This window comes from Petromyzon marinus, chromosome 42 (genome assembly GCF_048934315.1).
Source record: "Petromyzon marinus isolate PM22_M1 ecotype Great Lakes invasive population chromosome 42, UKy_Petmar_22M1.pri1.0, whole genome shotgun sequence".
NCBI classification, from domain to species: Eukaryota; Metazoa; Chordata; class Hyperoartia; order Petromyzontiformes; family Petromyzontidae; genus Petromyzon; species Petromyzon marinus.
Window position 1 is genome coordinate 2,895,093 of NC_133708.1, and position 14,354 is coordinate 2,909,446.

A 14,354-nucleotide genomic window follows, 5' to 3' on the forward strand; every position below is an offset into this window, starting at 1 on the left:
TACCGGCGTGAACGGCACCCTCCTTGTCACCTTGTCACGTGCTCGGTCGTGGGGCGTGGCGTGCGCGATGACGACCTCCTCCACCACGTGACGTTTTGTGTTGTGCGTGCCGCATGCAGCGCCACGTGCCGCAGCACGTGGTTTTGTTTGTGTGTTTGGTTATTTGTTGCTGGTGACTTTGTGTCGTGTTGAAATCGGCTCCAGTGCCGTTGCCGCTGGCAGCAATGAAAGTGGTGTAACAGTGTCTCCTCTCTCTCACTCTCTCCTCTCTCTCGCCCCCCACCCCCCACCTCTGTCGCACTCTCTTTACGGGACTCGTTAACGACTCATTAGCGAGAGCGAGGGATGCGAGACAGTCGATTGCACATCTCCTCCTCTTTACGCGACAATTTACAGCAGCGCGTCTCCCCTGGTGAGCACACACACACACAGATAGAGGCAAAGCTACCTCCCCGTATAGCCCACATCAGCTGTTGGGGCAAGCGCTGTTAGCGAGTAGCAGCGGCACGGCACGGCGCGCTACGGGCGGCGTCGTTGGTGTGGCCAGCACCACTTCACGGCCACGCTGTCTTTGTCTCAGCACTTGCTGGAGGGGGTCCACGCGAGTGAGCGGCGACCCCCAGTTGCGTCTCGCGCTCACGGCCGAACGACAGCAGTCAGCGGGTATCTGAACCGGTCCTGAGCCTCCTCTAGGTCGACTCAGCCTTAGCAAGACATCGCTGCCCCGCTGCGGCGTCTACAAAACGCGCCTCCGATGAGCACGGCTTGGTTACGTACGGCGCGAAAGAAGTTCCACGTACGTGCGTGCATAAACGCCGGCGCTGGAGAGACAAAGGCGGCCGGGAGTGGTTTTGCCACAAACACCGCTCGCTCGTGTGCCACAGTGCCGGCCTTCATAGGTGCCCGCTACTCCGCTACTAACAGCATTTGCCCCCCGACAGCCTGTTGGAGGCTATACGGGGGATCTTTGTCTTTGTTGGCGGTGGCTACGCTGCTGCTGCTGCTGCACCTCGCTGCCTGTAGTCCTGCGCCTTGGAGGCAGCGGCGAGGGTTGGTGGATCACGTGCGGATGTTGCGAAACTCCCTTCTCGCCGCGTCGAGGGGGAGTCCTATCACTCAGCTCTTCACTCACCCACTCACTCGCCCATTAATACGGACATTCACCCACTCACTCACTCACCTACTCACTCGCCCATTAATACAGACATTCACTCACTCACCCACTCACCTACTCACTCACCCATCAATACGGACATTCACTGACTCACTCATCTACCCATTAAACCCACTCACTCACCCACTCACCTACCCATCGACCCACTCACCCACTTACCTCTCTCACTCAGCCACTCATCTACCCATTAACCCACTCACTCACTCTCCCACTCACTCACCTCTCACTCATTCACCCACTCGGCTCTTCACTCACCCACCCACTCACTCACCAACTCATCTACCCATTAACCCACTCAATCACCCACTCACCCACCCACTCACCCACTCGGCTCTTCACTCACCCACCCACTCACTCACCCACTCATCTACCCATTAACCCACTCACTCACCCACTCACTCACCTCTCACTCACTCACCCACTCGGCTCTTCACTCACCCACCCACTCACTCACCAACTCATCTACCCATTAACCCACTCACTCACCCACTCACTCACTCACCCAATCATCTACCCATTAAGCTACTCACTCACCAACTCATCTACCCATTAAACCACTCACTCACTCACTCACCCACTCACCCACTCGGCTCTTTACTCACCCACCCACCCACTACCTCACCCACTCATCTACCCATTAACCCACTCACTCACCCACTCACTCCCCACTCACTCACCCACTCATTCACCCACTATCTACCCATTAACCAACACACTCACCCACCCACCCACTCACTCACCCACTCACTCACCCACTCACTCACCCACTATCTACCCATTAACCCACTCACTCACCCACTCACTCACCCACTCACTTACCCACTCACTCACCCACTCACTCACCCACTATCTACCCATTAACCCAATCACTAACCCACTCACTCACCCACTCACTCACCTACTATCTACCCATTAACCAACTCACTCACCCACTCACTTACCCACTCACTCACCCACTCACTCACCCACTATCTACCCATTAACCCACTCACTCACCCACTCACTCACCCACTATCTACCCATTAACCCACTCACTCACCCACTCACTCACTCCCCCACTCTCACCCACTCTCACCCACTCACCCACCCACTCACTCGCCTTACTCAGCAGCACACAGACCCGGTGTTTGCTGAATGACTCAAACGCGAACCGCTTTGTTTGCTTTCTGTGCACGCGTGCACCTACAAAAGAACCCGGACGCGTGATTAAATATAAATATATACAGACAAAAGGCAACGATCTTCCCTCTAGCCTCAACAACAATGCTTGTGTTTGTTTGGGCTGTTAGCGAGTAGCACACGAGGGGGTGAGCTGGTGTGTCCAACATCAAGCCCGGCCGCCTTCATCTCCCAGGTGCTGATGCTTACGCGCACAAGTGGCTGTACCCCTAGCCTGCCCACCGTCTATGAAGGACCTTAATGATCGCGACCGAAGGTTTAGGAACCCCGAAAACTCTGACCTCTGCAGCAGCAAACTTTCCCGAAAGCCTCTCCTCGGCTTGCTGCCTGGCCAAGGGACGATGTTGAATAATTAATCCTTGCCCCAGGACCTTTCCCGGCCTCGCACTGAGCGGGGAGATGTTAGGGTCCGTGCGGTCACAACCCCCTCCCCCCTTTCTCAAAGATGGGGGGACCACCAGGGTATCCTCCCAATCCTGAGGAACCCGCCCTGTGTACCAGATGGCTGTAATCAGAATCAGGATCTTGTATTTATCTTGGAGGAATCCGATGAGCTATAAAGGTCATTTTTCACAGATGTTCAGTAGGGGCACGGGCTAAGAACTTCCCAATAACTTTAAGAAGGGGGACCGCACAGCCTGTAACAACTACAGGGACAACTCACTCCTCAGTGTGCCGGAAAAGGTCCTGTCAAGGATTATTCAACATCACCTTGCCAGGCAATGCTGAGGAGGGGCTTTGCGGAGCCCCAATTCGGTTTCAGGAAAGGGCGGTCTTGCACAGATGCCATATTTTCTGTCCGTCTGCTACAGCAGAGGTATAGGGAATTTCAACAAGACCTACATCTCTGCTTTATTGACCTGGTCAAGGCCTATGATGCCATCAATAGGCTGGGGCTCTGGGTTGTTCTTCGTGCTTCGGAATCCCTGATCCTCTGCTCACGATCATTAAGGACATTCATGATGGTGAGCGGGCGCGGGTAAAACTACGTGGCCGGGAGTCAGAGCCATTCCCCGTTCACCTTGGGGTGCGACAGGGATGTCCTCTGGCTCTCACATTATTTAACATATTTTTCAACCACGTAGCTTGTGAAGCCTTCAGTAGCTGTACCGGAATAATTTCCATCTGGTACAGATACAATGGGAGGCTGATCGATGCCCGGGTGCGGTCAAGGGATGGCTCCCTATTGCTCAACCATGTTATGTATGCCAATGATCTGGTAATTGCTGCTCACTCAGAGGAGGAGCTGGAGGCGCTTCTTCTGAGACTGGAGCGTGCCACTAAGAGATGGGGCCTTACCATCAGCCCCACCAAAACTAAGCACCGACCTGGGTATTTTGTACCATCGGACACTCCACCCCCACAACTCCCAATCGGTGATGGGGCAGTTGTGGAGAGAGTGGAGAGTTTCCCATACATGTGCAGTGTGCTCATGACCGGCTCCGGTTGGACAGCAGAGGTCTCACTCCGAATCAGTCGAGCGGCAATATCTTTTCATCGGTTGCGTAACGCTGTGTGGAAGCTACCTGGTCTGTCGCTCCGCATGAAGCTTCAGATCTTCTCGGCCACGGTCATTCCCTCCCTTCTCTACGCTTGCAAAACGTGGACCCCCCTAATGGAACATCTTCGCCAGTTAGAAACATTTCGGCTGGCCTGCCTACGATCCATCTTGGGTTTAACCAAGCTGTATTGTGTGAGAAGCTCACAAATCCTTGAAAGATCTGGACAAAGTCCCATCAGTGAGCTCCTCAAGGCTGCATTGGCTGGGTCATGTAGCCCGCATGCCCAGCCACCGCATGCCGAAACAGCTTTTGTTCGGCCGGATCGAGGGGGCTAGACGGGCGCGGCACGGGCTACAGAAGAGATGGAGTGATGTGGTACAGGAGGACGTGGAGCTGAGTGGACTTGCCGATGACTGGTACCAACGGTGTCAACATCGGCCTCTGTGGAGGAGGCTCGTGAAGGACGCTACCGGGCAGCTGGAGGCAGTCGCCCTCCAACAACAACAGAGGGCGGAGGAGCGAGGCTCACAACAACGAGCGGAGCGCCGGGTGGCTAAAGCACAGCAGGTTGGCACAGTGGGGGGCACAGGTGGTGCATCAGCCAGTCGTCTCAGTCAGTCGACCCGTGGCACCTGGGTCTGCCGCGTGACCTGCCAGCGGGCGTTCGACACTTCACGTGGCCTCAACGTGCACATAGCCTGGCACAAGCGCCTGGTGACGTTACCGCCACTTCGTGTGGAATGGCAGTTGTTGTTGTTGTGTGAGGTAATGGGGATTGGGGAATCCCTTCAACTCCGATTGGCGGTGTTAATAAACTATAATAAAAATTACATATATTTATTTTACCAGGTAAGGCCTACTGAGCTGTATAATTCTTTGTCAGAAGCGACCTGGTCACAAATGACAGCTCAACGAAGTGGCTTATCACGTGGAAATGTATAGCAGCCAAAAACTCTAAACTGGTGTTTCTAAATATGGAGGGAACACCCGGAGGGCCCGGATAAAAATCCACGCGACCACGCGGAGGGAGAGACACCGCAAACTCCAAATATGCAGCAGCAGCAGGCGTCAGTGTCGGGATCGAACTCACGACCTCCTGCATACCAAGCGAGGTAGTTAACATCTAGCCAGGCTTTACACTGCTACGGCTGCGGAGCCTAAACTATTGGAGGAAGTCGCCACCCGCTGTGAGTGAGTGGCTGGCTGAAGATCTGAGCGATGCAGAGCCTGAGACCGATATAAGCGCTGGGCAGAGGATGACCTCTCAAGCGAATTGCTGGCGGAGGGTAGCGTTTGTGTGCAGACTGCCCTATCATCATCATCATCTCGCATCAATGGGCAGATAGCCCGTAGTCGGTGAGTCCACTCACGTGGTGTTTCCACTCTCACCCCCTCCGTCTTGCAGTGCCGATGTGGGCTCAAGTCGTAGACACGTCTTTCCGGCACCGATCTCTTGCGAGTTCGTCATCGCCAAGCCATCACTCTGTTGGCTCTGGGTCTCTTCACGGTTGTGCCATCCTACAAAATGTCTCCAAACAGTTATCATCACCAGGTCGTCTTCTTGGACGATTTGTCTCACTTAAATGTTGGTCATCCCCATTTGGCGTCCGAGGCTTAGACGCAGTAGCCAAACATTTCGAGTGGCAACATCTTAAATCTGTCGGTCTATTTTTTTTATTGTCAACCCACCCACACGCTCACTCACCTACTCACCCACTGACTCACCCACTGACTCACCCACTGACTCACCCACTTACCCCCCCCTCTCTCCCGCTTACCCACTCACTCACCTACTCACCTACTCACCCACACACATAAATGCTCAGCACATCTGCACACCTGTTCCTGGGGGACAGGTGTGCAGATGTTGGACAGCTCGTCCCTCCCCTAAGGGTGGCAATATGTTCGTCGCTGCAACAATTGCCCTTGCACATTTCTCTCAGCCAGACGGAACACCTCCCCCATCAGCCAGGGTCTCCGTGGGGGTCTGGGCCGCGTACCCAATACGACCCCTCGGCATCAGGAGGAGGGGAGAGGACGGGGCTAGGGGGTGGGGGTGCATGGAGACGATGCCAACTCCCAGCTGTAAGCGGACGATCGAATTCTTGCCGACAATCTTCATCGTCAGCTAGGCGAGACCGTGGTCACTGTGGGCTTGGAAGGGGAGGGAGGGGGGGGGTCCTAGTTGCTGGCCATCATCCACCGCAGCGGAGGAATGATGGCAGGGCGCATCGCAGGGAGGCGAGTGGGCGGTCAGTGGGCAGACCAATCCACCACGTGGAGACGGAACAGCGGATGATGATGGTGATGATCGGCGGCGTCGGTGTGGATGGCGGTGATGCCTGCGGCGTCGATTCGCTGGGGCTCGCGCCGCCGCAGGGGAGGGAGGAGGTTGACCCAGCGGCTCCGCGTGCCGTCATCACTGGGACTGCTGGAGGATCTGTGCCGTGAGTGCTGCCAAGCGAGCGCTCGTGTCGAGACCGAGCGCTCCTCGGGCATTAACCACGACAAAGCTCCCCCGGATAGCCGCCTTAACTGGACTGTTGGGGACACGAGGGGGCGGGTGGCCAGCGTCACGCCCGGCCGCAACGGGTGCTCATTTGAGGCTGAGTCGACCTAGGGGAGATCCAGGACCGGTTCGGATAGTCGTCACTGGTGTTGACCGTGAGCGGGAACGAACTCGGTTCGCCGGGTTCGTAGCGTGGCGCGCTAACCGCTACACCACCGCATCCCCCTGCACGTAAAAAAGACAAAGAACCCCCGTGTAGCCTTAACAGACTGTAGGGGCAAGTGCCAGAACGGCACACGAGGGGGTGGGTGGCCAGCACCACGCCCGACCGCCTTTGTCTCACTAGTGATGATGTTTACACACCGCACCAGGTACTCATTTGAGGCTGAGTCGACCTAGGGGAGGCCCGGGACCGGTTCAGATAATCGTCACTGGTGTTGGCCGTGAGCGGGAATCGAACCCGGGTCGCCAGGTTCATAGCGCAGCGCGCTAACCGCTACACTATCGCACACACACACGTGTACACACACACACACGTGTACACACACACACACGTGTACACACACACACACGTGTACACACACACACGTGTACACACACACACGTGTACACACACACACACACACGTGTACACACACACACACGTGTACACACACACACACGTGTACACACACACACGTGTACACACACACACGTGTACACACACACACACGTGTACACACACACACATACACACAGACATACACACAGACATACACACACGCGCGCGTGCACACACGGAGAATGAGACACATTAACTAACACTCCATCACCATCAATAATGGACCACGGAAAGAAACGACTGAACTTAGTATTTTCTTAAATCAGAGCTTTATCCATCACGAGTATCGATCAGGGATAAGGGGGGGGGGCGAGGGGGCGGGGAAGGGGGGCGGTGTACCGGGGGGACGGGGCGAGATAAATTATTCAGGGAGTTGTTGGAGCGGAACACAGCCCCGGGTTAGAGCGGGGATTGAGGAGAACGCGGAGAGCGAGGGGGGATGATGGAGAGAGAGAGAGGGGTAACGGGGAGGGAGAGATGGAGGGAGTGAGGAGAGAGATTAGGGAGAGGCATGAGGTGTTGAAGAAGGATGGAGAGAGATGAGAGATGGAGGAGGAGAGTGCGTGGCGAAAAGTTAGGGGGATGGAGAGATGGAGGACAGATGGCGAATGTGCTCACCAATCCACTCACCATCTACTTACTCACAAGCAACTCACTCACCCATCAATCTAAGCACTCACAGATCCACGCACTCACTCACCTACTCACCCATGCAGCCACTCACCCACCCCACTCATTCACCAAACCAACCATTCATTCATTCATCCCACTCACTCACCCACCCACTCACGTGATTCGCTAACTCGCTCACCAGTCCACCAAACGCACCCTCTTCAACGGCTCACCCATCCATTCAAGAGATCCGCTCACTCGACCCGCTCACCCGTGCACTTGCCACCACTCAGTAATTTGTGATCAGAAGAAAAGAAAAAACAATCACAGTTTAATTTCACGCTGTGCTGATAATTACGGGGGGACTGTGAGAGAGAAGAGAGAGAGACGGAAAGGGAGAGAGGGAGAGAGAGAGAGCGGGTGTGAGTGGGAGGAGAGGGGTAGAGAGAAGAGAGAGTGTGAAAGGGAGAGAGAGAGAGAGAGCGGGTGTGAGTGGGAGGAGAGGGGTAGAGAGAAGAGAGAGTGTGAAATGGAGAGAGGGAGAGAGAGAGAGAGAGAGCGGGTGTGAGTGGGAGGAGAGGGGTAGAGAGAAGAGAGAGTGTGAAAGGGAGAGAGGGAGAGAGAGAGCGGGTGTGAGTGGGAGGAGAGGGGTAGAGAGAAGAGAGAGTGTGAAAGGGAGAGCGGTGGAGGATGGCAAAAGTGGTGAAGGAATATAGAGGAGAGATGGTGGGGGGGGGGGGGAGAGATGATGGAGGGGGAGAGATGGTGGGGGGGGGGGAGAGATGGTGGGGGGGGGGGAGCGACGGAAAGGGAGAGAGGGAAAGAGAGAGAGCAGCGGCCAATCATGAGAGCGAAAATAAAGCAAAACATGAAGCAAAAAACCGAAATGATGAACGAAGCAAAGTGCCGACTACACCGAGCATCTTCTTGTTTCCTCTGATCGTAAAACAAATCAACGAGAGAGAGAGCGGGGGGTGGGGGCAGTACTGGTGACACGGTAGATTGGAGAGTCGAGAGGAGAGTGAATCGGGGAAGAGTCACTGAAGAGAAAAATGAAGAGTGGGGGGGGGGGAGAGTAAACGGAGAGAGCGAGCAGAAGAAGAGCGACGGGACGGTGATGAAACGATCTTTAAATATCTCACGATTAGCTGCTCAGACACGAGCTGAGAGGCCGCCAGGCGGACGCTCTGCGGTCCTCTACATATCAAGATGCTTTCGGCCAATTCAGTCGCGCGTTAATACTGCACGTGGGAGGGAGGGACGCGGAGCACCAACAAGGAGGAAAAAAAACACCCGGGCATGCGAGGGAGCAACATTATATATCCCCGTGCCATGTTTACGAGATGTGAACTACCTCGCTCGGTGTACAGGAGGACGTGGGTTCGATCCCGACCTGACGCCTGCTGCTGCTGCTGTATATTTGGAGTCTCTCCCCGTGGTGGTCGCGTGGATTTTTCTCCGGGGTCCTCCGGGTTTTTCCCCCTTCACATTTAGAATGAACATCACGCGTTTAAGAGTATATGGCTACTGCTATAAATTTCCACATGATGATTATCAGGCACTTCGTTGAGCCATCGTTCATCATAGCCATGTCACGTCTGAAAAAGAGCTACATCGTTCTGTGGCCAGTGCCGGATGAAGCTCGTGCGGGGCCTGTAGCATATGTTATAAAGGGGCCCTAATTTTTTTTAAAAAACACGTAAATATTAAGAGACAATGTTTTAATATTATTTGGGTCTTTCGGTAAAGTCGCGTAGATAGGTTCAGAGAAAACAACAAAAAACTACGACGTTTCGATCGCAACACAAGCGACCACTTGTGGCCCAAAGAATATGAATTCCTGCAGTCAACGAAAGCTTCGAGTCCACACGTTTGTTTTACTTGTGTAGTGCCATCGATGAGGGAGGGCAACACCGTAGTGTAGCGACAGTGGCGTGTCAGTGGTACCGTATGGGCGGAGCCTCTCCCAGGCACCGGATGTGCACACCAGGGGAGAGGCTGGGTGAACAGGAGGGGACACGTGACCGGATGACGTGGAAACGGTGACCGGGGTGGGGGTGAGAGGAACGCGTGATGTGGGTCCAGAACCCTCGCGAAGGATTTGGAAGAGGGGCGTGGCCAAGGGCGGGGCGTGGCCAAGGGCGGGGCCTTGGCCACGCCGCAAGGATAAAGGCCGAGCTCCGGCGGGGAGGTGGCCCGGGGTTCGTCCTGGCTGGGAGGAAACCTTCAAGGTCGTGGTCTTCGTTCTCGTGGTGTCGATGCGCACGTGGACCAGGCAGCGTGTTGGCTGTCCTGGTCCGATTTAGTGGTCGTCCCGTCCAAAGTGTACGCAGTAAAGTACAGGAGAGGTGGGTTAGCACCCTGTGTCGTTATCCCGTTAGTGTTTTATTAGTTACGTGATGTTAGTTAATAAAACGTGTTGCCTGCAAGTTCGAGAATTTTATTGTGTTATTTTATTATTTTTTTTATTTTATTCTCATTCTACGTGACTTTACCGAAAGAACCAAAGAAAATGAATCCTTGCAGTCACGAAAGCTTTAAATCGAAATTTAACCGCCTCTACGGGGTGGGATTCCACACAACCTTAAGATCATTCAACAGACTCCGGGATAAGATGCTAATTCCTTTGTCAAGGCGCTCTGTTTCTTCTCACACAGCTTAAAGGTCGCGGTCAGAGCTTGGCTGTGTTTGCTCCAGCACTGGCCTTCGAGACAGTCTCGTCCCTTCACCTGATGAAGGCCGCTTGTGTTGTGGCCGAAACGTCGTGAGAATTTTATTGTGTTATTTTATTTTATTAATTTATTATTTTATTCTCATTCTACGTGACTTTACCGAAAGAACCAAAGAAGAAAAAAAGTGATTGTATTTTTTTAATTTGCTATACAGCCAGATAATACGACAAATCGCTAACCTTAAACACCCAGTCGTTCACAGAAGTTAAAGGCATTATAGTACTGTAGTAATAGAGCAAGTGCAGAATCACTGAACCGGAATTGATAGCTTGAAAGCGTTTAGCGCGGGGCCCTTGAAAGTGCGGGGCCCGTAGCATGTGATACTTGTGCGACTAGGATAATCTGGCAACGTCTGTGGGCTTTACCTGGTACAATAAAACAGTTTTAAGAAACAGTTTTAAGAATAGCAGTCTTGAGACTGAATGAGGCTTTCCTGGGTTAAACGAGCGGACATAGAATACAACTTAACATCATCGGCACTTGCCCCTACAGTCCGTTGAGGCCATATGGTGACCTTTGATAAATAAAATAAAATAATTGTTTCGTTCAGATCTTTCTCCCGTCGAGAAGGGACAAAAGATATCATCAGTCCACACTGTTGCTGTACTGCATTCTTGCATTCTGCCGGCAGAGCCAGGGAGTACGGCACCTCCTCGACGCTGGGACTTGCAAAAGACGTGTTGCCATCTGTGCGTGATCCACCAACCCTCAGTGCCGCCTCCACGGTGCTGGGTTACAGGCGGCCCACGTGCAGCGTGGCCAGCACCAGCACCAGCACCACCACCACACGTATGGCATGAGCCAGGGATGAGCGAGACAGGGAGAGATGGAGAGAGATTCCGGGGTGGGGGGAGAGGGTGAGAGATAGAGGGGGAGAGAGAGAGAGAGCGAAGGAGAGAGGGTGAGAGATGGTGGGGTTTGGGGGGGAGAGATGGTGGGGGGGAGAGAGATAATAATGATGATGACAATAATGATGATAATCATGATAATAAGACTAATGACAATAATAATAATATTAATGATAATAATGATTATGATATGAATAATTATGATAATGATAATAATAATGATATTAATTAAAATAATGATGACAATTATGATAATAATGATGGTAATAATCATGATAATAATTATAATTTTATTAATAATCGTAATAATGATGATAATAATCGGAATCTTTATTTAGCCTGGAGGAATCCGATAAGCTCCAAAGCTTTTTCGCAAATGCTGGGCGACAATGGACAGCCACGCCGAAGAGGTGAGCGTAACGACTGACCACGTTTCATGCCCAACAATCTCTCTCTCACTTCGCTTGCCAAATGTTGCCCTTCGATTAATGTCATTCTGAACGGGCCTTCCTGATCCCGTGGACTCGTACCGGACGTCTGTGCAAAGAGCTTATTAGATTATCGGATTTCCTCTCTGCAGTCTTAAAAATTAACATTGCCATTCTTTCGGCGGGAATTGTCTTTGCATCTGTAGCGCTGTAAATGGGCTGCGTGTACTCACCTGCAGTAGCAGACAGGGCCCACCAGGGGCAGTAACTTGGATCGGCATGAGGGTCGCTACATTCCCCAGCCCCAAAGCAGGGGTGGTGGGGGGGGATACGGAGTGTTCTAGGATCCCCCGAGACCCCCCCCCCCTTGTAACTCGTGGCTAGGGGCGGACACACCTGGGGAGGTGGATACGAGCCGGACTTCTGGACGAGTTCGGGGCCAGTCCGAAGACCGAAGCCTGAAGACCAGCTAGCCTAGGACCCTGGGAACCCCCAGACCCGCTGCGCTTGTAAGGGCAGGGACCGAGTGGGACAGTGTTGAGACCCTGAGAACCCCCAGACCCGCTGCGCTTGTAAGGGCAGGGACCGAGTGGGACAGCGGTGAGACCCTGAGAACCCCCAGACCTGCTGCCCTTGTAAGGGCAAGGACTGAGTGGGCCAATGGTGAGACCCTGGGAACCCCCAGACCTGCTGCCCTTGTAAGGGCAGGGACTGAGTGGGCCAATGGTGAGACCCTGGGAACCCCCAGACCTGCTGCCCTTGTAAGGGCAGGGACTGAGTGGGCCAGCGGTGAGACCCTGAGAACCCCCAGACCTGCTGCCCTTGTAAGGGCAGGGACCGAGAGGGACAGTGGTCGAGACCCTGGGAACCCCCAGACCCGCTGCCCTTGTAAGGGCAAGGACCGAGAGGGACAGTGGTCGAGACCCGTACCTTGGCTGGGTCGGGTCAGTGTGGCCTCCCCTAGGTCCCCCTTAGCCGGAGGAGATGGAGGCCGTGGTCCCAGTGATAGGCCACGTTAGCTTGGAGGCCGTACCTTCCCAGGTAGCGGGTAAAGGGGCCGTTACTATTACTGTTATCGCTATTGTAAATACAACGTGTTGCCTCTACAAGCCGTCTCCACTCTCCTTGAACCCACTACACGTCCAAGGGAATAACGTGGACTACTTTTAAATATACGCTCTCTTGCCATTGTGTAGGGGTGCTATGGGGAATAAACACATGACACGGGAAGGTGTGGTTCACCCACACCTTGGTGGCTACAACAACGTCCGCTAAGGCTCCAGTGGGTATAAAGTGCGGGGAGCCAGGGAGCTCGGGGCAGAGTGTGGGGCCCGAGGCTGAAGCAACCAGTGAAGAAAGAAGGCCAGCTAGGTGAGACCCTGGAACTCCTGTGACCGCTGCCCTTTTCAGGGCCGGCACAGCAAGCCAGTGGTGCGGCCCCAGAGCCCCAGAGTCAGAGTCCTTCTAAGGGCCGGTCTGGTCGGCGGGGTGCCGAGATCTGTGCCTAACCAGGGCCGGATCTGATAGCCTCCCTTAGAGCCCTACCCGGAGAAACTGGGAGCCTAGAGCTTAGGCTAGAGAGCCTGGGGTGTGTTCCTGAGTTATACGGGTGGAGGGGCCGCTACCCCTTCTAGTGTAACCCTTGTTAAGGTTTAAATAAATAGTGCTGCTTCTATTCTGCCGTCTCCGTGTCCTGGAACCCACTACAACTGGTGTCAGGAGTGGGGTCTTAAAATGGACACAAGGAGTACAAACCGATCACAGGAACCCCAGGAGGAGGACGGCTCGCCTGGGATTGCGCCAGAGGCCGCGGCCGACGATCCTGGGATGTCCCAGACGCCCCAACAGCAGCCGCCGCTGGAGGAGTGGCCGCCGATGGAGGACGGGTTGCAGGCGGCTCACTCTCGACTGGCTGAGCTGCTGTATGCCGCGGCTTCCACGCTGGAGGAAATCAACCGCGCGGGGCTGCGGGCGCAAAGGCGGCAGGAAGACGAACGCCGTTCAACGGCCATTCCCGCCGAAACACAGCCACCAGATTTCGGATTTGCCGCCATGACAGTGTCCGCCACGGCGATTGGAGGGTCGCAGCGCCACGTGGACGCTGTGGGCCAATCAGCGGTGGTGACGTCATCACCAACGGACGCCCGCTGTCAGGACCAATCGGCGGGCGCATCGTCATCACCTGCGCGACCGCCGATGGGTGTCCCCAGCCCCACAGACACCGGTGGAGAGGCCGGAAATGGCGCGCGGCACCTCTCAGAGACGAAGCCATCGTTTCAACAACGCCTGCCGGTGTTGAAGGAGTTCGTTTCAGACGGCGGCGACTGGGGGGCCTTTCAACGCCGCTTTCTCGCTCATCAAGAGATGGCCGGCTGGACGGACAACGAGGCGTTGAGTGCGCTACCGGCCATGCTGGACGATGACGCCCTTGCTACGCTCATCACAGCTCCCAGATCAACGCGATCTACGCTACAGTCGGCGCTCCAGGTCCTCACCATAGTCTACGGGCCATCGTCGGACTGCCGCAAACTCTTCCACGAGCGGTGCAGGGGCCAGAAGGAGCCACCGCTGGCGTATCGCACGGCTCTCCTGGCCCTCGCAAAAGCGGCTTTCCCGCGGATGGACGGCGAAGGGGTGGACGCGATGGTGACGGAGAAGCTCCTGGCGTTGGCCCAGGAGCTACAGATCGTCATCGTCGCAGAGGACGACGCGGACATGTGCTCCTTGCGGGCAGCAAGACACATCCACGCGCACCTGATAGCGCAGCGT